Source organism: Pseudophryne corroboree, chromosome 1, assembly GCF_028390025.1.
Source record: "Pseudophryne corroboree isolate aPseCor3 chromosome 1, aPseCor3.hap2, whole genome shotgun sequence".
NCBI lineage: Eukaryota > Metazoa > Chordata > Amphibia > Anura > Myobatrachidae > Pseudophryne > Pseudophryne corroboree.
Genome location: NC_086444.1, coordinates 62,917,729 through 62,939,961, shown reverse-complemented (window position 1 = coordinate 62,939,961; position 22,233 = coordinate 62,917,729). Strand labels below are relative to the sequence as shown.

Sequence of the window (22,233 nt, the reverse complement as noted above, 5' to 3'; positions counted from 1 at the left end):
CAAAGAAAAAAAGAGGCGCAATGAGGTAGCTGTGTGAGTAAGATTAGCGACCCTAGTGGCCGACACAAACACCGGGCCCATCTAGGAGTGGCACTGCAGTGTCACGCAGGATGTCCCTTCCAAAAAACCCTCCCCAAACAGCACATGACGCAAAGAAAAAAAGAGGCTTTTTACTGATATTTGGTGTTTTGGATTTGACATGCTCTGTACTATGACATTGGGCATCGGCCTTGGCAGACGACGTTGCTGGCATTTCATCGTCTCGGCCATGACTAGTGGCAGCAGCTTCAGCACGAGGTGGAAGTGGATCTTGATCTTTCCCTAATTTTGGAACCTCAACATTTTTGTTCTCCATATTTTAATAGGCACAACTAAAAGGCACCTCAGGTAAACAATGGAGATGGATGGATTGGATACTAGTATACAATTATGGACGGGCTGCCGAGTGCCGACACAGAGGTAGCCACAGCCGTGAACTACCGCACTGTACTGTGTCTGCTGCTAATATATAGACTGGTTGATAAAGAGATAGTATACTCGTAACTAGTATGTATGTATAAAGAAAGAAAAAAAAACCACGGTTAGGTGGTATATACAATTATGGACGGGCTGCCGAGTGCCGACACAGAGGTAGCCACAGCCGTGAACTACCGCACTGTACACTGGTTGATAAAGAGATAGTAGTATACTCGTAACAACTAGTATGACACTATGACGACGGTATAAAGAATGAAAAAAAAACCACGGTTAGGTGGTATATATTATAATAATAATACAATTATGGATGGACGGACTGCCTGCCGACTGCCGACACAGAGGTAGCCACAGCCGTGAACTACCGCACTGTACACTGGTTGATAAAGAGATAGTAGTATACTCGTAACAACTAGTATGACACTATGACGACGGTATAAAGAATGAAAAAAAAACCACGGTTAGGTGGTATATATTATAATAATAATACAATTATGGATGGACGGACTGCCTGCCGACTGCCGACACAGAGGTAGCCACAGCCGTGAACTACCGCACTGTACACTGGTTGATAAAGAGATAGTAGTATACTCGTAACAACTAGTATGACACTATGACGACGGTATAAAGAATGAAAAAAAAACCACGGTTAGGTGGTATATATTATAATAATAATACAATTATGGATGGACGGACTGCCTGCCGACTGCCGACACAGAGGTAGCCACAGCCGTGAACTACCGCACTGTACACTGGTTGATAAAGAGATAGTAGTATACTCGTAACAACTAGTATGACACTATGACGACGGTATAAAGAATGAAAAAAAAACCACGGTTAGGTGGTATATATTATAATAATAATACAATTATGGATGGACGGACTGCCTGCCGACTGCCGACACAGAGGTAGCCACAGCCGTGAACTACCGCACTGTACACTGGTTGATAAAGAGATAGTAGTATACTCGTAACAACTAGTATGACACTATGACGACGGTATAAAGAATGAAAAAAAAACCACGGTTAGGTGGTATATATTATAATAATAATACAATTATGGATGGACGGACTGCCTGCCGACTGCCGACACAGAGGTAGCCACAGCCGTGAACTACCGCACTGTACACTGGTTGATAAAGAGATAGTAGTATACTCGTAACAACTAGTATGACACTATGACGACGGTATAAAGAATGAAAAAAAAACCACGGTTAGGTGGTATATATTATAATAATAATACAATTATGGATGGACGGACTGCCTGCCGACTGCCGACACAGAGGTAGCCACAGCCGTGAACTACCGCACTGTACACTGGTTGATAAAGAGATAGTAGTATACTCGTAACAACTAGTATGACACTATGACGACGGTATAAAGAATGAAAAAAAAACCACGGTTAGGTGGTATATATTATAATAATAATACAATTATGGATGGACGGACTGCCTGCCGACTGCCGACACAGAGGTAGCCACAGCCGTGAACTACCGCACTGTACACTGGTTGATAAAGAGATAGTAGTATACTCGTAACAACTAGTATGACACTATGACGGTATAAAGAATGAAAAAAAAACCACGGTTAGGTGGTATATATTATAATAATAATACAATTATGGATGGACGGACTGCCTGCCGACTGCCGACACAGAGGTAGCCACAGCCGTGAACTACCGCACTGTACACTGGTTGATAAAGAGATAGTAGTATACTCGTAACAACTAGTATGACACTATGACGACGGTATAAAGAAAGAAAAAAAAATACCACGGTTAGGTGGTATATATTGTAATACAATTATGGATGGACGGACTGCCTGCCGAGTTCCGACTGCCGACACAGAGGTAGCCACAGCCGTGAACTACCGCACTGTACTGTGTCTGCTGCTAATATAGACTGGTTGATAAAGAGATAGTATACAATACATACAACAATATACTACTATACTGGTGGTCAGGCACTGGTCACCACTAGTCACACTGGCAGTGGCACTCCTGCAGCAAAAGTGTGCACTGTTTAATTTTAAATTAATATAATATTATGTACTCCTGGGGGCTCCTGCTATAACAACCTGCAGTGCTCCCCAGTCTCCCCCACAATTATTATAAGCTTTGCCTTTTATACATTGATGTGCAGCACACTGGGCTGAGCTGAGTGCACACAGACTGAGTCACACTGTGTGACTGGCTGCTGCTGTGTATCGTTTTTTTTCAGGCAGAGAACGGATATAGCAGAGAACGGATATATTATATTAAAATAAATAAAAGTTAACTAACAACAACTGCACTGGTCACTGTGGTAAACTCTGTCTGACTCTGCACAATCTCTCTCTCTCTTCTAATCTAATTTCTAATGGAGAGGACGCCAGCCACGTCCTCTCCCTATCAATCTCAATGCACGTGTGAAAATGGCGGCGACGCGCGGCTCCTTATATAGAATCCGAGTCTCGCGAGAATCCGACAGCGTCATGATGACGTTCGGGCGCGCTCGGGTTAACCGAGCAAGGCGGGAGGATCCGAGTCTGCTCGGACCCGTGAAAAAAACATGAAGTTCGTGCGGGTTCGGTTTCAGAGAAACCGAACCCGCTCATCTCTAGCGGAAATATGTTGCTTGGTGTGAGGCCGAAAAGGCCCCAACAGAGGAATTTCAACTAGGTCGATTTCTGCATTTCCTACAAACAGGAGTGACTATGGGCCTGAAATTAGGCTCCATTAAGGTACAGATCTCGGCTCTGTCGATTTTCTTCCAGAAAGAACTGGCTTCATTGCCTGAAGTTCAGACGTTTGTGAAGGGAGTGCTGCATATTCAGCCCCCGTTTGTGCCTCCAGTGGCACCTTGGGATCTCAACGTGGTGTTGAGTTTCTTAAAATCACATTGGTTTGAGCCACTTAAGACCGTGGATCTAAAATATCTCACGTGGAAAGTGGTCATGTTATTGGCCTTGGCTTCGGCCAGGCGTGTGTCAGAATTGGCTGCTTTGTCATGTAAAAGCCCTTATCTGATTTTCCATATGGATAGGGCAGAATTGAGGACTCGTCCCCAGTTTCTTCCTAAGGTGGTATCAGCTTTTCACTTGAACCAACCTATCGTGGTGCCTGCGGCTACTAGGGACTTGGAGGACTCCAAGTTACTGGACGTAGTCAGGGCCTTGAAAATGTATGTTTCCAGGACGGCTGGAGTCAGGAAAACTGACTCGCTATTTATCCTGTATGCACCCAACAAGCTGGGTGCTCCTGCTTCTAAGCAGACTATTGCTCGCTGGATTTGTAGCACAATTCAGCAGGCGCATTCTGCGGCTGGACTGCCGCATCCTAAATCAGTAAAAGCCCATTCCACAAGGAAGGTGGGCTCATCTTGGGCGGCTGCCCGAGGGGTCTCGGCTTTACAACTTTGCCGAGCTGCTACTTTGTCAGGGGCAAACACGTTTGCAAAATTCTACAAATTTGATACCCTGGCTGAGGAGGACCTGGAGTTCTCTCATTCGGTGCTGCAGAGTCATCCGCACTCTCCCGCCCGTTTGGGAGCTTTGGTATAATCCCCATGGTCCTTACGGAGTTCCCAGCATCCACTAGGACGTCAGAGAAAATAAGATTTTACTCACCGGTAAATCTATTTCTCGTAGTCCGTAGTGGATGCTGGGCGCCCGTCCCAAGTGCGGATTGTCTGCAATACTTGTACATAGTTACTGTTAACTAAAGGGTTATTGTTGAGCCATCTGTTGAGAGGCTCAGTTGTTTTCATACTGTTAAACTGGGTATTGTATCACGAGTTGTACAGTGTGATTGGTGTGGCTGGTAAGAGTCTTACCCGGGATTCAAAATCCTTCCTTATTATGTCAGCTCGTCCGGGCACAGTGTCCTAACTGAGGCTTGGAGGAGGGTCATAGTGGGAGGAGCCAGTGCACACCAGGTGACCTAAAGCTTTCTTTAATTGTGCCCAGTCTCCTGCGGAGCCGCTATTCCCCATGGTCCTTACGGAGTGCCCAGCATCCACTACGGACTACGAGAAATAGATTTACCGGTGAGTAAAACTTATTTTTGGCATCATGCGTAATCGCAAACATGTCTACAAATCGGCCTTTTATCCTTTTCCTAACCTTAGACCTAACTCATCTTAGTATTGCTGTATTCGCGCAATGTACGTTATCCCCAGTTGCATCAGGAGCCGAGCTGCATCGCTACGCTACGCCCTCCCTTTGAACTTTTACGTTTCCCTCTAAGGTGCTGAACAAATGTCCGCATAAATTTACGTGGATTCTAGCGAACTAGACGTATCAGATGATTCGTCAGAATGAGAAAGAATTGCGCTAAACTTAACTTCTAAATTTTTCTCACCAGTTCCAGATGTAGAAAGACCCGCGTCCGTTTCTCCTGCGACTTCTTGTCCCGCATTGTGCGACGCGCCCGTCACACCCGCCGCAGCTTGAATTGATGATTGCTGATCAAGTGAAATCCTTCCGACTGCTGCCGCATCCAACGAAGCTGTGTGAGATGTTAAAACCTGCGGACTCAATAAGACAACGTTAGTTCCTGCTTGACCGACCTCGTCTAACCCACCGGCCGCTGCCGCCGATGCCTGCACTTGATGACTCTCCGACTGCCTTGGTGATGGAGGTCTAGCTGGTGGAGGAACTTGGGGCAGGGGCGGCAGCCCTACCTGATGAGCGCCTATTAATTGATTAGGCGCAGGCTGGAACCAATGCCCATATTGAGGGCCTGCTTGCTGAGGGGCCGAAAACTGCATAAACTGCGGGCAAGCATACGGTTAATATAATTGACCTAATTGCTGGGGATATTGAGGGTTAAATAAATACTGCTGCCTTGTTAAAGGCAAATGCACAATATTTTGCTGGGCCCCTTGATTCAAATACGGAGACCATGACACTTGCTGGGGTTGAAAATCTCCACCTGCCTGGACATTAAAATTGATGGGAAGGAGGGGGGGGGGGGATTGTAATCAATCCCCCTGTCAGATGCAAACCTGCCACTGCAGGTCCTGGGGAACTCACTACTCCCCTTGATGCCCCCACCTGACCCATTGCACCATTTATACCTCTTACTATGGGAGAGGCTAATATGCTGCCTCTCCCTTGGGGCCCTAATGTTTGCTCTCCTGTCCCTGCAGCCGCGCTCCCCCCCCCCCCCCCCCCGCCCAGCTCCTGAAGCTGTGGGAGAGGGGCTAACGGCCGCCGGGTGCGTTGTCACTGAAATGGGGGCGGGGCTTGTGGCAGCGGGTGCCGATGCACCGGACCCGCTGCTTATGATTGAGGATGGCCGGCGGGGTGTGCTCGCTGGGCTGGCCGTCACGCCCGACAGCCAGGCCCGCAGCACTGAGGGAGAGGGAGCGGGAGGCGGGTGACTCATCACCGCTACCTCCGACGGCGCAGCGCGAGCTGTTCCCCTGACGGAGAAACGCTGCGCTCCCCTCACCGCCGGAGAGGCAGCGGCGGCAGAGAGAGGCTTGGACGCCTCAACCAGGCGGCGGGGAGGGGGTGCACTTCAGCGGGGACAAGGCATTATAGCTACAAGAAGCAATTAAAAATAGCAGCAGAACACTGACAAAAATAGCTCCCGAAATTTACCTCACAACAAACTTTTTACTAAATTAATGTACCAAATGAAACAAACCAAGCAAATATAATTAAGCTAAATGATATAATAATATGAAAAGATAAAACCCAGAATACAATTTATAATTAATGAAACGCCTGCAGAGTGATACCAAAATACTTTACCAGTCCAGGGATCACAAAATGGCAAGAGGAATTAGATTACCTCAGCCCTCACTTAAATAAACTAATATAACCCGCCTACCTAAACCCTTCTCATTGGCTAACTTATTTGATTGACAAACGTCAGTGACCTATCAACTAATATCAACACAAAAACCAGATCTATCTAGCTTAGTTACATAAACAAACAGGGTGCTTATATTCACTCTATCCTATGCAGTCTTTCGTTCCTTTAAACCATGAATAGCCAATCATTTGGCTTCAGTTGGTGACATCACTCATTATGTTAGGATTAACCTCTGAAGTGCTGATATTAATCAGAGAGGAGAATAGATTTGTTAAACGATCATATGTGATGGGAGTATTAATTATCTTAATATTATCAGACCCAGAATATGTAACAAAAATACCGTCAATTATATTGTCTGAAATGTAATAAAAGTACTTTGTATGTTAATAGCAGGAAAATTGTATTGATGTATAGCATGTATTACATCACAAAATAAATCAGATTGTGCGGCATTTCTATATTTCCATCATCTACTGTATATGGATTTCTGGTCTCCAGATTGTAGGTAGACACTACTAAGGTCTTCAGTCAATGGGGGAGATTCAAATGTTTGAAAAGTCGGTTGGGTGTCTGTTATTTCCTGTCTATTAGACAGACTCCCAACTGACTTTTCAAACATTTGAATCTCCCCCAATATGTCAACCACTATTAGTCAACATGCATTACTGTAGGTTGACATAAACAAAGGGTCAACATTGTAAAAAGGTCGACATGGCAATGGTCAACGCAGGAAAATGTTGACGTGTTCTTTTTTTAAATATCAACTTTTTCTCTCTTTACCATCCACGTGGACTACGATTGTGAATAGTAACCTGTGCCGAGCACCACTGTAGTGGAGCGGGCACCTTGCCTGCAGCATGGCGAGCGAAGCGAGAGGATGCGGTGCACTAACTAGGGTTTCCGGTGACTTTATGGCATAAATGACACGAAATAAACATCTCATATCAACCTTTTCCTGTGTTGACCTTTACTGTGTTGACCATGTTACCATGTTGACCTTTTTTCCCATGTTGACCTGTTCTGTGTTGACCATTTGGGATTGACCTGGTTTCTGTCAACCTTTTCCAGGTTGACCCTATGATCCAAACCCATCGATTTCTATGTTTGCATCTGTTTTGTTTTATTAGTCATTCAATGAATTTTAAAAATGTCTGTTTTTGTTATTATTTGATATTTCTTATACAGATGTGTCCACCGTTATCTTGAGTAGTTTTCTGTGCCTAGTCACATCATGACTTATTAGCATAAACCCTATATCTATTGTTCTTAACTGCAATACAATACAGAGAACAATACAACAGGGGATTAAGTCATTACAGCAGGGGATTAAGTCCGACTGGCCAGTCACAGTTAATCCTATTAACCGTCAAGATAAATGTGGATACATCTGTATGTTATGTTTTTGTAAAGATAAGTGTTACTCTTCTATCCTAAGGCAGATACCATCCACCCTCCATCTCTCACCTACAGTAGCTACCATATTCCTAGTTTACTAAGGGGGACATGTACTAAGCAGTGATAAAAGTGGAGAGGTGAGCCAGTGGAGACGTTGCCCATGGCAACCAATCAGCATTGACATAACATTTATAATTTGCATACTGTAAAAGTGTACAGAGCAGCTGATTGGTTGCCATGGGCAACTTCTCCACTGGCACACTTCTCCACTTTTATCACTGTTAGTACATGTCCCCCTAAGTGATGAAAAGTAATACTAAGCGTGTGATAAATTGATAGATTTTTATATTTTAATATAGATCACAAATACTGTATATTTTATTACTATCTTAAAATTACTATCAATATTTTTTAAATGGTTAGTGAATACTAATAGGTATAATGAATATTAATGATGACATTTACATAAACAGTACCCCATCATATAAAATGATGGATGTAGTAATAACTATAATGGATATGTTTTGCCATGTATTTGTAATACATAATGTGACATAAATACATTTTGAGGTGTTCTAGATAATGCGTGATAACTACATAAAAACAAAAAGTGTCCTGTTTATTATTGTTTCACTATGAGCCTGATTCCCAGCTGGCCGAATTTATACTGGAAGCCTGATTTTCTACCTTATGCTAATACATAAGCAAAACTGCAAATAGGGGGCATTATTCAGGTTGGATCGGGATTATCTGGAAGCTGCGTGTTGGATCGCTGAACTGCATAAGGCCCATGGTGTGCAAGTGTTGACTCCACACAGAGGTTAGGGCTCTGTATGCGGCACCATCACTGCCCCACATTCCTTGCATCTAGATAGTATGGTATCTGGAACAGCACCCTACAGCCATTATAAATGCAACCATGCCCCCTGGAGCATCCTTGATACTATAGACAAGCACCCTGTCGTCTGTAGTGCCACTCAGAGCATCCACAGCCCACTGATTGGTGGCTCTGCTCACTAAGTGCAACATCATGTGCTTGGGGGCGGGGCTGGCACAGGGCAACGTAGAGTCCATTTATGGCACTGTGCATAAGTATCCGTAGGGCCAAAGTGAGGATCCGTATGGCTTCATGAACAACCTCAACCATCACCATTAGCAGTGTCGTATCTATAATGGGTACAGTGTGTGTGGTGCACATGGTCTCCTGAGTCCAAAGGGGCCCACACCGAACACCATTTCCCCTTTTTATCAATACTTACCTCTCCAGAGTCCCGCAGCAGTGACAGTGACTCTGAGTACTAGGTGGTGCCGTGGGTCTCTCTGAAAAATGGCGCATCAGACATTTTCCTGGCATTTTCCACATGCGCAGTAGACAAAGTCACCAGGAAAATGGCCGCCATACCATTTGACCAGAGACTTTTACACCACCTAGTGCTTAGAGTCACTGCCACTGCCTGCTAGAGAGGGGTGGGGGCCCCAGACAGAAACTGCGCACGGGCCGCTTCCTCTTTTAATATGCCATTAGTATCAGCACTTGTACACTCCCTCCCCTATGCTGGGTGCAAGAGATCTGTTAATAACAGGCTTCCCTTCCCATTACGCATAGATCAAAATAATAATATAATAATATGTACAATTATAGTGAAGGTTTGCCATTTATTTATTTCCATTTAGCAAACATTTATACATCACTACTGTGTCACGTTGTGCTTTACAATGTGAGCCACATATTTATCACACATGAATAATTCTCCAAGGGAAAAGATGGCTCTCTTCTAGCAAGAGCAAAGAAATAAGATGACAAAATATTTACATAATGTGAATACACTTATGAGTAAACAGGGGCAGGAGATCCAGTCATCCATTACTTGGCAATTGGCAAAATCTAATTGGAATATATTAACATTTCACACTACTCCCTCTGTGAAGTTCAGAACATCGCTCTCACATTGATCGCAAATGCCACCTTGTCCGCCCATCTGCCTTAGTCACCTGCACAGAGACAGAAGTTTATGTGCCCACAGGGAAAGTATCAGGAACAACAAACAGCAAAGTTTCCAGAGCTCAGGGGTTCCCTGGGTAGGGCAATGTCCTGTAAAGCTTTTGTCCATAAAGAATAATGTGTTCCATCTTAATCCTACTGTAGACTCCCAGGCAGGGTGAGATTAAGCCTTCAGGGAGCCTGGGGCACTTAAGTCAGGGGGACGTGCCCCCACTCCTGCGGTCCTCCCCCTCTTGTCAGCACTCGACATCCAGCTCATAACTACTTATCATCCGACTCACCCCCATTCATCTTCTGGGTGGTCCTCACATGTTGTTCATGCCTCTATGTCCATCTTTAATCCAGCTCTGCTCCCAAGTAGAGCATACCCAATAACACCTGTTTATAGATGCCTAGATAACAGTGTACATATCTTCTGCCTGGACAGCTCAATGTACTGCATCATCTGATGCACTGCTGTCATACAAAGTAACATAGTTACTGAGGTTGAAAAAAGACAAAATGTCCATCGAGTTCAACCTGCATTATAATTCTTACACTAATATGTATATAACTACTGTATATTTTAACTATAATGGCCCAGATGAAGTTATATTTTTAAGTCTAACTGAAAGCTATAAGTCACGCCCTTTCTAAAATTATTTTTCTTTAAATGCTGTATTCTTGGATATTTCTTTCAGTTAGGAATTTATCTAATCCATTTTTAAACATGTTGACTGAGTCCACCATTACCACTTTCTCTGGCAGAGAATTCCAAATTTTTACTGCCCTTATTGTGACGAATCCTTTCCTTCGTTGGGTATTAAATTTTCTCTCCTCTAACCTCAGACGGTATCCACGTGTCCTGGGTAGCAAAAAACAAATTGCCTGATAGATCGATTGTATTGTCGCTTTATATATTTAAAAATATTAATAATGTCCCCTCTCATCCGCCTCTTTTTGGGTGTAAACATATCTAACATGTTCTTATGACCCGGAAAAACCCTTGAGCGGGGCTGCCATGAAAAGTTCCAGACTCCAGTACTTTAAGGGTGTGTGGCCAAGTCAGTGGTGTGGTCTTGCCACTATTGTTTATCAGATTCTGAAGATTCAATGCGGTTGCGTCATGACACTGGATGGGGGCCACATAATATTGGGGGGGGGGGGGCATGGCTACACTTCAACGGCAGATGCAGGCCAGAGTACTTAGTTTGCACCCTTTGCCTACTCCACTTTCTGCAATCCTGCACCTGATACACAGTTTCATTTACTTTATTTTTGATTGTAAGGCACAGATACAGAAAACAAAAGCTAAATAAAGCAGAATTACATTTTTTCAATTGCCTACAGTTTTCTTTGCGACTTTGTTTTTGCTGTTGTTGTTTTTTTATTCTAAATGAACAGTAAGCATACTGTACATGGCAAATTAGTACCCATAAAAACAGAGGCGGTAAAATAAAACTTGACAAGGAGCTATACACAGATAAGCAAAGGGGAGAAAGGAAAAAGAAATTACTGTAAATAAATAAAAGGAGACAAAATAATGCAAGAAAGGAAAAGGGAAAACCACATTAAGATTACAATATAGTGCAAAATAGTAATAAAAAACATCATGCCACGCCAGTACCATAATGCTATGTGTCCCATAATTTTAGCAAGCGATGAAAAGGAGAGAAAGAGGAAGGGAGAAGTGGTGGCAACCCACAGAGCAGAAGTAAGTATTATGGAATAAAGGGTCTCTAAAGAAATAGAAAGATCCAATGTTTTACAATAATCTGCTTAGTCACCATAACCATGACAGCTAGGAGGGGCACATGTTGACCCAACGAAGAATTCGCAATCCAGGAGGAGTAAGCATCCCCACACCAAAAAAATAAATAAAATAGCTTCAGCCCTCTAATACCCCTTTCACATCTCCAATGCCGGATCCCACCCGGGAATTGGAAATGTGTCCTTCCCGGGTGGGATCCGGGCATTGGACCCTAACTGCAGGCTTACCAACCCTGCAATATGCTTGGTTAGGTTGCCATAGCGGCGGGGGGCAGAGTCGTCGGCGGTGGCAGAGGTGGCACTGGGAGATGAGCTCATCTCCGCTCCGCCTCTCCATATGTAGTGAACGGTTCCCGGGTCGCATCATCCCAGCAACCTGTTCACACTATCACTGACACGGTATTCAACCCGGGAATAACACTGCTTTATTCCCAGGTTAAATTACCGGGTCAAGCGACCCGGGAATTCGACCATAGCCCCTTTCACACCGTACAGCAACCAGTGTCAACCCGACAATATGCCGGGTTATTACCGGGTTATTTGTGCAGTGTGAAGGTGGTATTAGTGATTATAAATCCTAGAGTGGCATTTAAGTAGCCAAGGAGCTTACCTCAGAACCTACTTATTTTTTGGCATTGCCATAAATTATGCAATAATGAAACATTTGAGACAATCTCCAGAAGTCTGTAGAAGGGCATAAGAATAGGATACTTGCTACCAGGGGCGGATCCAGAACAAAATGACAGGGGGGGCACCATGATAGCGGAAGTCGGGGGGGGGGGGGGGTTCTTTTGCTCATGCTCCTGGGTGTGGCTCATAACATGGGTTGTGGCCTCACAGGTAATGGCATGCCGACGAGCCACTCTGCACTGCTAGTTGCCACAGTATGGTGCAATCAGGGTAAGGAAGCATGGGTTTGGATTTGTGTATGCAAATAATGCAGGATGTGGGATACAATGAGTGATACATAGTGGGGAGCGGGAGGTGGCACAGAGGTTTGCAGTCACATAGGATAGCAGGGTCACTGACTGTGGAAAAGGCATCATGCAGTGGTTAATACAGTGACAGGAGGAATAAAGTCAGTGTTTTTCTATATTTAACTTTAAATGTCTTTGAGACATCCATGAGCAGATGCAGTGGCGGAACTAGCGAGCGGTGGGCCCAGGTGCGACAAAATGCTTTGGGCCCCATCCCATCCAAGTTCACCCCCTCACCCCTGGAGAGGATCTGGTGAGGGGGACCTGCTCGGGGCCATGGAAATGGATACCTAGCAACAGTGCCGTAACTAGACATTTTAGGGCTGTGTGCAAGAAACAGCATCGGAGCCCCACCCCCTCTATGTAAAACAGGGGCAGTGCGCGCCATAGGCGCGCCCAAAAAATATAGGGGCATGACCACAAAATAATACCAATTCACAGCAGTCTCCATTATTCAAATTACGCCGCACAGTAACATCACTACACCAGGTAGAGCCCCTTTTACACATTATGGCAGACAGCGTCCCCTTTTTACACATTACGGCAGACAGCGTCCCCCTTTTTTTACACATTACGGCAGACTACATCCCTTTTTACACATTACGGCAGACAGCATCCCCTTTTTTACACATAACGGCAGACAGCGTCCCCTTTTTACACATAGCGGCAGACAGCGTTCCCTTTTTACACATTACGGCAGACAGCGTCCACCTTTTTACACATTACGGTAGACAGCATACCCTTTTTACACATAATGGCAGACAGCGTCCCCCTTTTTACACATTATGGCAGACTGCGTCCCCTTTTTTACACATTACGGCAGACAGCGTCCCCTTTTTTACACATTACTGCAGACTGCGTCCCCCTTTTTACACATTACGGCAGACTGCGTCCCCCTTTTTACACATTATGGCAGACAGCGTCCCCTTTTTTACACATTACGGCAGACTGCGTCCCCCTTTTTACACATTACAGCAGACAGCGTCCCCCTTTTTACACATTAAGGCATCCAGCGTCCCCCTTTTTACACATTAAGGCAGACAGCATCCTCTTTTTTACACATTACGGCAGACAGTGTCCCCCTTTTTACACATTATGGCAGACTGCATCCCCCTTTTTACACATTACGGCAGACAGCGTCCCTTTTTTACACATTACGGCAGACTGCGTCCCCCTTTTTACACATTATGGCAGACTGCGTCCCCCTTTTTACACATTATGGCAAACAGCGTCCCCTTTTTTACACATTACGGCAGACTGCGTCCCCCTTTTTACACATTACAGCAGACAGCGTCCCCCTTTTTACACATTAAGGCATCCAGCGTCCCCCTTTTTACACATTAAGGCAGCCAGCGTCCCCCTTTTTACACATTAAGGCAGACAGCATCCTCTTTTTTACACATTATGGCAGACAGTGTCCCCCTTTTTTACACATTACGGCAGACAGCGTCATGTAATGAGTCAGTTTGACTCATTACATGCCGCACTGGATTTGGGCCCCTGGACAGTGGCGGGCCCCAGTGCAAGGCACTGCTTGCACTTGCGGTAGTTCCGCCACTGAGCAGATGGCTGAATGACAGTTTAAGATGATGCCTAATAAAGATTTATTAAGCTCGGTGAAGTGATAAAGTGGAAGGTGATAAAGTACCAGCCAGTCAGCTCCTAACTTAACTTCTATGTCACAGGCTGGGTTTGAAAAATGACAGTTAGGAGCTGAGTGGCTGGTGCGTTATCACCTTCCACTTTATCATTTCATCATGCTTAATAAATCTGCCCCTGAGCTCTCTGATAGAATCGCTGTATGAAAATCTGAACAGGGAACGTTTTGGGGAAAGAGTGCAGAGTTTATTTTCTGTAAAACACTAAAAATATAAACACTGAAAAAATGAAGCATAATCCCTCTGTATTTTACTAATTTGTCAGTATTTCCCGCAACCTCTGCCCCCTTGCCAGGGATACCAATCTTACTTACAGTGTTCAGCGAGGGGAGCCGTTGGTGAAGATGCCGGTTCTGGCTCCCTGGTCAACCGGGGTCTCCAGAAGGGTGAGAGAGCACCAGAGCATGGGAGGAGTTTGGGCAGTCTGAGCTGCCCAGCACCCAGCCTGCGTGACAGGGAACGCTGGAGACGAGAGCTTCACCCTGTCACTGTGCCGAGTACGGGCAGCAGCGGGACCCGGCAGCGGCAGCAGCAGTCTGGGCTGAAGAGAGCTAGAAGCAGTGCCCCTAAATCACGCCCCCCGTGCACCGCTGCGCCGCTCTGGCCAGCCCTGTTGCTATGCAGCCGGAATGTAATGACTATAAAGGATTCAGAAATTATCCTAAGCGACAGGGGGGGCACGTGTCTGGGTGCCCCCCCCCACCTGAATCCACAACTGTTTGCTACGCTTTGGTAAAGCCCTTACAATATCTGAATTGAAATGTAAGGATAGGGAACCAGAGTCAATTATGGAATGAAATATATTTGTAAGGGTATTTATATTTGGATAAATACCGCACCGGTGTATAGAATATGGTAAAATAGATCAAATCAGCCAAAATTAATAGTTATGGAAAACGCTACGTTTTCAGTTATGATTTGGCGGTGCACCCAGAGTCAATGGGGCTGCTAACGAAAACAGTGAAGAGAAAAAAGAGACTCTTTTGTGGGCGCACTCTTTACTTTTAAATGATAATGTAGATATTACATCAATCAAATACGGAAAAGTCTAAATATAAAATATAACTTTTACTAGCATCATGGAATAAAAGGATGTATAGTCGTCAAGTAAGGTAACAATCCAATATATACTGAAATTAGGATAACAAAAATTATGTTGATCCTCAGTAGCATAAACTAATAATATAAAGTAGATAAATGTTAAATTAGTAACAAGTCAATGCTCGAATTAGCATAATCGGTCCCGATTGCATAAATCTAGTAAGAATGCCCTGAAAATAATAAATCAAATATAACGCCTTCAATTAATACTGGGGCTGCCTAAACTGGTTGGCCCTGTAACCGTGCAAGATCAAATGATAATAAAATGATAATTTTCACACTATTTGAGCAGGGGATAGAGCAGATAAGAAAAAGATAGCAGTGTGAATCTGCTGTCAGCGTTAGACTCAGAGCGTAACGGACCAATGTGAGCTCTACAACACCGGGTATTCCTCAATGGTCACCCACTAGAGTACTGACCCAGCCCGACACTGATTAGCTTCCAAGATCGGACGGTTTCGGGCGTTTACAGTGTGGTATGATAGTAGAGGATTGCAGATGAAGGCAAGGGCTCTGGAATCACTGATGAGAGTTCACTAAATGTATAGTAGAAAGAAGAAGATGGATCTGCTGCCAATGTTAGACAGGGATAAACCCTGAATCAATGGTGAGAGTCCACGAAAAAGATATAAAGGATGAAAGCAGATGATAGTGCCTGTCAGATCAATTAATGAATAGTGTCAAAACTAGGATTCTTAATATGCACAGACATTATCAAATGATAGAAAGTGATGAGTTCTTAACATGAATGCAAGGAACATAATATCAGGCTTTAAAATGTAACAGCAATGTTGCCAGTGCTCCGTGATTTAGCCCAGAAGGAAAAAGATACTTTGTCAATGTTGCTGATTCCAGGTCACAGAAGAACCCACTGATCTACTGATATACATATCTTGTAATTCCTATCAGAAAATTAATTACAACAAATGATTGAATAATATCAATTAAATTGGATGAAATAAACTGCACAGCCGTGATTAAATTAACAAGTGAAAAAATAGTATATGAAAAAATAGAAATAGAATTACACTGCCGGGGTTAAGTCGGTAAATGGTGCGATATTACCCGCAAAGTAGTCGGAGGGAGAAGGGTCCCAAATGTAGATGATGGTCCTGTTATGAGGTGAGGTGTAGAGTTCTCATATGATGTAGTCACATTCCAGGACATGAGGCACGCATACCGGGCAGACTCGTTGAGATCGGGTCGTGATCTGGAGACAGTCTTGACGATGGAATGACGTCACTCGGCGGGGCTGGTACGGACACTGGGCAGCGATGCGGCGGCTGATTGTGATGGATGTACGGCATTCAGCGGTAAAGGAAATCACCGATGAGCACACGGAAGCTGGTACAGACACTGGGCAGCGAGGCGGCGGCTGATTGTAGTGGATATGCGGCATCCAACGGCAAAGGGGACCAACGATGAGCACACAGAAGACGCGTTTCACCCGTGACACGGGCTTGATCACTTCCTGGATCACTTTATTTTCCAGGCTGCACTATTTTTGATTTACTTTGTCCTTATGGTTGGGGCAAAAATACATTTGTATTTACAGTACCCAACCTTCTGGCTGGGGCATATTTATTTATGCACATTTTTAAACTTTTTTTGTACCCATTTACCTCACCTTTTTCTGTTGCTTTGGTGAGTCTGTCACATTTGTGAGGGTTTGTGCAAGACCATTATGGGAAGCCCTCTCCCCTAGTTACCTGAGGCTCTCTCCTTTTGGGAATAGCCAAATATTCCATTCCCCAGGAAGAAGATTCAGCCAACCCTGGGGAGAAAGGGGCAACCACGAGCTGTGAGGAAGAACCAACCCTGGGGAGAAAGGGGTAACCACGAGCTGTGAGGAAGAACCAACCCTGGGGAGAAAAGGGGAACCACGAGCTGTGAGGAGGAACCAACTCTGGGGAGAAAGGGGCAACCATGAGCTGTGAGGAGGGAAGCCTGAAGACCTTTGCCCCCTGGGGGTCCATTTGGCTCTGTGGGTCGGTGATTCAAGGGGTCCTTCTAAGCCTCAGCAAGAAGGGACCTGAAGAATCTCTTTCCCTCTCATAGAGCCTTTTGGCTCTGAGGGCATAGGGAGTAATGGGGCCCTAGCATGGTTTTTGCACTTTACTGGGCATTTGAAGCCATGCACCTTGTATTTCAAGGTAAAATAAAAGAGCACAGATAAGGTAGGGGACCCAGAGAAATATCTAGCTTGGGATGGCCATCGGTGTTTTTACCATCAATGGTTGCAAACTACAGATGTGTCCTCTTACAATGCAGCCACAATGCAAACGCATGGGTACACGCATTGTGGTACTGCTATGCAGTGCTAGGCTACACACTCACACCCGCAGTCTTACAATGCAATGCGTATGATCATGAGTGCGAGTGTATGCACGCACCTGATTTACCATGATACGCATGTTGCAATGTGTACGTAACATGGCATTGTTATAAAAGGACACTGGCTTTACCAACTGATGGTCATCCCTTTTCTTTCACTGGTTGGCCTGTGGGCCAATCAGAACCTGGGGCGGGGCTTTATGGGTGTTATGCTCCATGTTGTTTGCACCTGGTTCTCATCCATTGATGGCAAAAAGTATTCATCATCGGGCATAAATCATTAATAATTTGGAATCATTAATGGTCGATGGGTCCCTATAGCTATTTACTGGAAGAGCAGGGAAAGGCTTCTCCAGCCAAATGCCCTCCTGCACCATACACAGAATCCCACCAGCCCTTCCGATGTTGCTCATAAGCCTAATGCTAAATCCAACATTTTCTTTCAACTTTTTTATGGTTTGAAGATCCTCTAAAATTCCTTCAGCTAAGGAGCCATGTAAAATATGATTATTTGGAAAAGCAACACAAGTAGTTGAGATGCTGATCAGATTTTCTATATTAATGCACATTATTTTAACTAGAGATGTGTCTCTACTCTGGAACATCATATAAATCAAGAACTTCTTCTCAATTCATCCATGAAGTCTGAAGGCAAAAATAAATGAAGCTGATGATGATCTTGGTTCCCAAAGACCTGGGATCTGATGCGTAGCTGGTAGCAAGAGTTAGTGCCAAAATCTCCTAAATTAATTATATCTGATTTAAATAATTGAACTGAATTTCTCATTTATGCAGAATTTAAAACAAAGTTTAAACTCAGATCAAGTAAAAATGAAATTGTTCAATAAGCTGAAAAACGTTTTTCTTTTAGGTACACTGCATTCCTTCGTCTTGTTTTATTATTAATAGCAATTTATATCATAGTTGTGTAATGTTTAGAATATTTAATCATCATCTCAGACTGCTGCACTATAATGCTCAGGATACACTAATGTTACTTGGGCCTTTAACCAGAACGTCGCAACCTAGAAAGTGAATTCACATCCCAGTGTACAGTAAGTCTCCATTACCAAGATTTATTAAATTTATTATGTACAACCAATTTCGAAACAAATTATTGATATTTTTAATATTGTTTTGTATAAGTATTTCATTTCCTCACCATCATTTTAAAATAACAATTACATACTTTCATAATACACATATTTGATAGAAGTGCACAATTTAGATGAAAATACATAAGCAATTTAAAAATTAACTTTAATAATAGTTGACAAATGTAGCTGTGGTTTAAAATGTGCAATGCAAACACCCATACATTAGTTTAACTCCAAACCACAACATTTACAGTATCTGATATTATAGTACAGTTCCACACCATACTTATCTACTCGCCCAGGCCATCCGGGAGACTCGCGATTATTTGGGTAATCCACCGGACCCCTGGAAGATGGGAGGATATCCAGCATCCTGTCCACTTTCTATCTTCTTAATGAATTACACAGAACAAAAAGTAAAGAAGATGCAGATGTACATTCTATAGTACTAAGCACTGCTAATTAGAATCATTATAATAAACTCTGTAATCTGACATAGTGCAAAATTGAAGCGCTTAGCATAATTTTTGGCCGAAAATATGGGCCCACCAACAACAAACAGGTGACCTCATCTGGTGGATCCCTAACACTAAGGTTCAAAATCAGGGTATGGGACTTGAACCTTAGTGTTAGGGTCCCACCAGATGAGGTCACATGGTTAATGTTGGTGGGCACATATTTTTGGCCAAAAATTATGCTAAGCACCTCCGTTTTATTCTATGTTGGATTGCATAGTTTATTATAATTATTCTGATTAGCAATGTAATTAGTACTCTAGAGTGTGCATCTGCATTTTCTTTCTTTTATTTCTGTGTGGAACTACAAGTCTTAACATGAAAACACCTCTTATTATGTTTGGATGTAGCGTGTGCAGTTGAAGGTCCCCCACTATATATTTCTAATGAATTAGGATGGTGAGAGTAATAAAATGAGTCACTTGTCTGTGGAAGAGGGTGAGTTCAGTATGACGCGATTATTTAAGAATCATCTTGGCCCTGTCCCCTCTTCTTAGACTCTCTATTCACAGGGTTAGTCATGATGGGGGCATGGCTTAATGACAGAAGGTCCTGAGCCTTGCCCCCTCACTGGCAAAGCATGAACCTCTCACCTGGCTTTAACCGGAGAAAAGTTTCAAAAAGTTAGGCAGGTATGTTCCACACCTGTTACAGTTACAGGGCTCCCAAGAGAGTGGTCCAGTCCCATGAACACCGCCCACTTCCCAAATAAAGTGGACGTTTGGAGGTTTGATGATAGTATTTACATTTAATCGTATCTTAGTTGCCCTGCCCCTCTCTGTAAAATGACAGTTTTAAACAACAGTGTGGAGTAGCACAAGTGACATGGTTGCAACACCTCATACATTTTCAGCCAGTCAAGTCAAGATGCAAATGGTGAGATTGATGTTAGACGTGTATTGCACTCCTGCACCAACAAAATGGCTCTTCTAGGGAAACTTCATACGCAAACCAAGATGGCCTCCAATAGTGTATCTGCACGTGAGCAGAACCATCTTGTTCTGAATGTGTAAGAGTGACATGGTGGTTGTAGGACATCCTCCTTTTAGCTCCTGAGTCCCACATATTTACCCAGTTGTGACTCCTGTTCCAGAACCATGGTGAGCTGCCTACACCCCTGTTCTGCTACAGACTGCACTATACAGTGTCTGTCATCCAAACAGTATAACAGTGAGTACAGCTGTACAATAAACCACAAAGCCTGGTTAAGTTACTGGACTGATCATTGCCTACATTATAACTGCGATGTACAGTACTCTGCCTATCTATAAAACTGCACACACATTCCCAACAATTGACAGCTGCTGCCTATTAAGGGATGTGCTCTTGTTTTTCCAAAATGTCATACAGGGCCGGATCTAGACCTTGCAATGCCCCGGGCGGAAAATAGTGGCGTGGCTTCATGGAGAAGGGGTGTGGTCAATTATGCCCCCTGTAGCTGTGCCCACAGTAGTATTGCCCCCAGTACTGTGCCCCCTGTAGAATTGCCCCCAGTACTGTGCCCCCAGTAGAATTGCCCCCAGTACTGTGCCCCCTGTAAATTGCCCCCAGTACTGTGCCCCCTGTAGAATTGCCCCCAATAATGTGTCCCCTGTAGAATTACCCCCAATACTGTGCCCCCTGTAGAATTGTCTCCAGTACTGTGCCCTCTGTAAAGTAGAAAATAAAAAAAATAATAAAAATAAATTAATACATACAATCCATGCTCCTGCTTCCCGACCTCTGCTGCCCTCCGTCTCTGGCCACTGGCGCCGCTCCTCGGATCTATGGGAGAGACGACATGACGTCTCTCCACTAGCACCACATAGACACTAGAGGTAAATTATGACCTCTAGCGCCTATGTGCCGCTCCCACAATGCAGTGTATTGCGCGATTACTTCATTGCGCACCGCACAGCACCGGCACCAGTAGCGGATCTTGCCACGGCGGTGGCACCCTCCGGACGGTGGCGGCGCCATCCGGAAGGCGGCTCCCCAGGCAAAAATCCTGCTTGCCCGTAGCAAGATCCACTACTGATGTCATACAGTAGTTCTTTAGCTTCAACAACCTTTAATTAAACCAGTTTATGTGTTGTCCACCTGATTGCTATACACAATCTCAGTAACTGATTTCCATCAACTTGTCTTAACACTTGGTCTAATTCTTTAAATGGTGCATTCTCCTTGCTGTACAGTACCTTACAGCCATGGTGGGGCTAGGGGGTCCCTTGTGTTTCTTTAATATGGATCTCTTGTGGGGCCAAACATTTTTAAACCCTTTACTAGAATCAATTAGCTTTGTAACAAGGGCTAGTTATTTGAAACCTCCATTTAAGGCTGTATCTATCAATTGTTTAATTGACCTCCTGCAACTGAGCTGGTGATAGACCTCGGTGAAGTGGTAATTATTTATTTTATTTATAGGGTTCCTCAAAGTGTACTCATCGCTGTACAGTGATAACAAAATGACACACAGTAAATATATAAATATTACAAATATACGAAGGTGGTTCAAATATTAAGGTAACAAGACCACTAACGTGTGTAATGTTCTCTATTTCATTCTAATTTTCCACCACGTTAGAGCAGGTAGACCTCTGCTTCCCCTAATGACCATCAGACTGTTCCTCATATCAGTCATACTGTCCCAACATCAGCTGTAAGATGGCCAGCCGGTAGGAAACATGGTCAAACATTGAGGTGCGTAGTGTGATCAGATTTCTGCATCTAAAGGGCACATCAGCAGCTGAAAGTCATTGGCAGCTTGTCTAGGTGTACCTGATATGTTTCCGACCGACCCGCTATTTCACTGCTCATGTTGGGACAGTATGACTGATTTCAGGCGCAGTCTAATGGGCGTGAGGGGCGCAGTCTAATGGGCGTGAGGGGAAGCAGGGGTCTACTTGCTCTGACTTGGTGGGAAATTATAATGAAATAGAGAATATTACACACGTGAGAGGTCTTGTTAACTTACTTATTAAAGTACAATGAATACCCATAAACACACACTCTGCCATCACTGTCATTGCCATCATCATCATCATCATTAGTGAGAGGTCTTGTTGCCTTACTTATTGAAGTACAATGAATACCCATAAACACACACTATGCTATCACTGTCATCGTCGTCATCTTCATCATCATCAT

The 22,233-nt window shown here is 44.0% G+C and overlaps 1 long non-coding RNA gene and 1 pseudogene across 1 annotated transcript in view; both read right to left on the bottom strand.

Annotated features, from left to right (window-relative positions):
• The window catches only part of LOC134920806 (uncharacterized), a 33,134-nt gene extending 28,162 nt beyond the window's left edge, over positions 1 to 4,972 (bottom strand). Inside the window, exon 1 of the long non-coding RNA XR_010177476.1 lies at positions 4,813 to 4,972. This is a non-coding gene — a long non-coding RNA (uncharacterized LOC134920806). The remainder of the gene's footprint in view (positions 1 to 4,812) is intronic.
• Positions 4,973 to 15,532: 10,560 nt separating this feature from the next.
• LOC134943484 (5S ribosomal RNA) lies at positions 15,533 to 15,651 on the bottom strand (annotated as a pseudogene).
• Between the last annotated feature and the right edge of the window lie 6,582 nt (positions 15,652 to 22,233).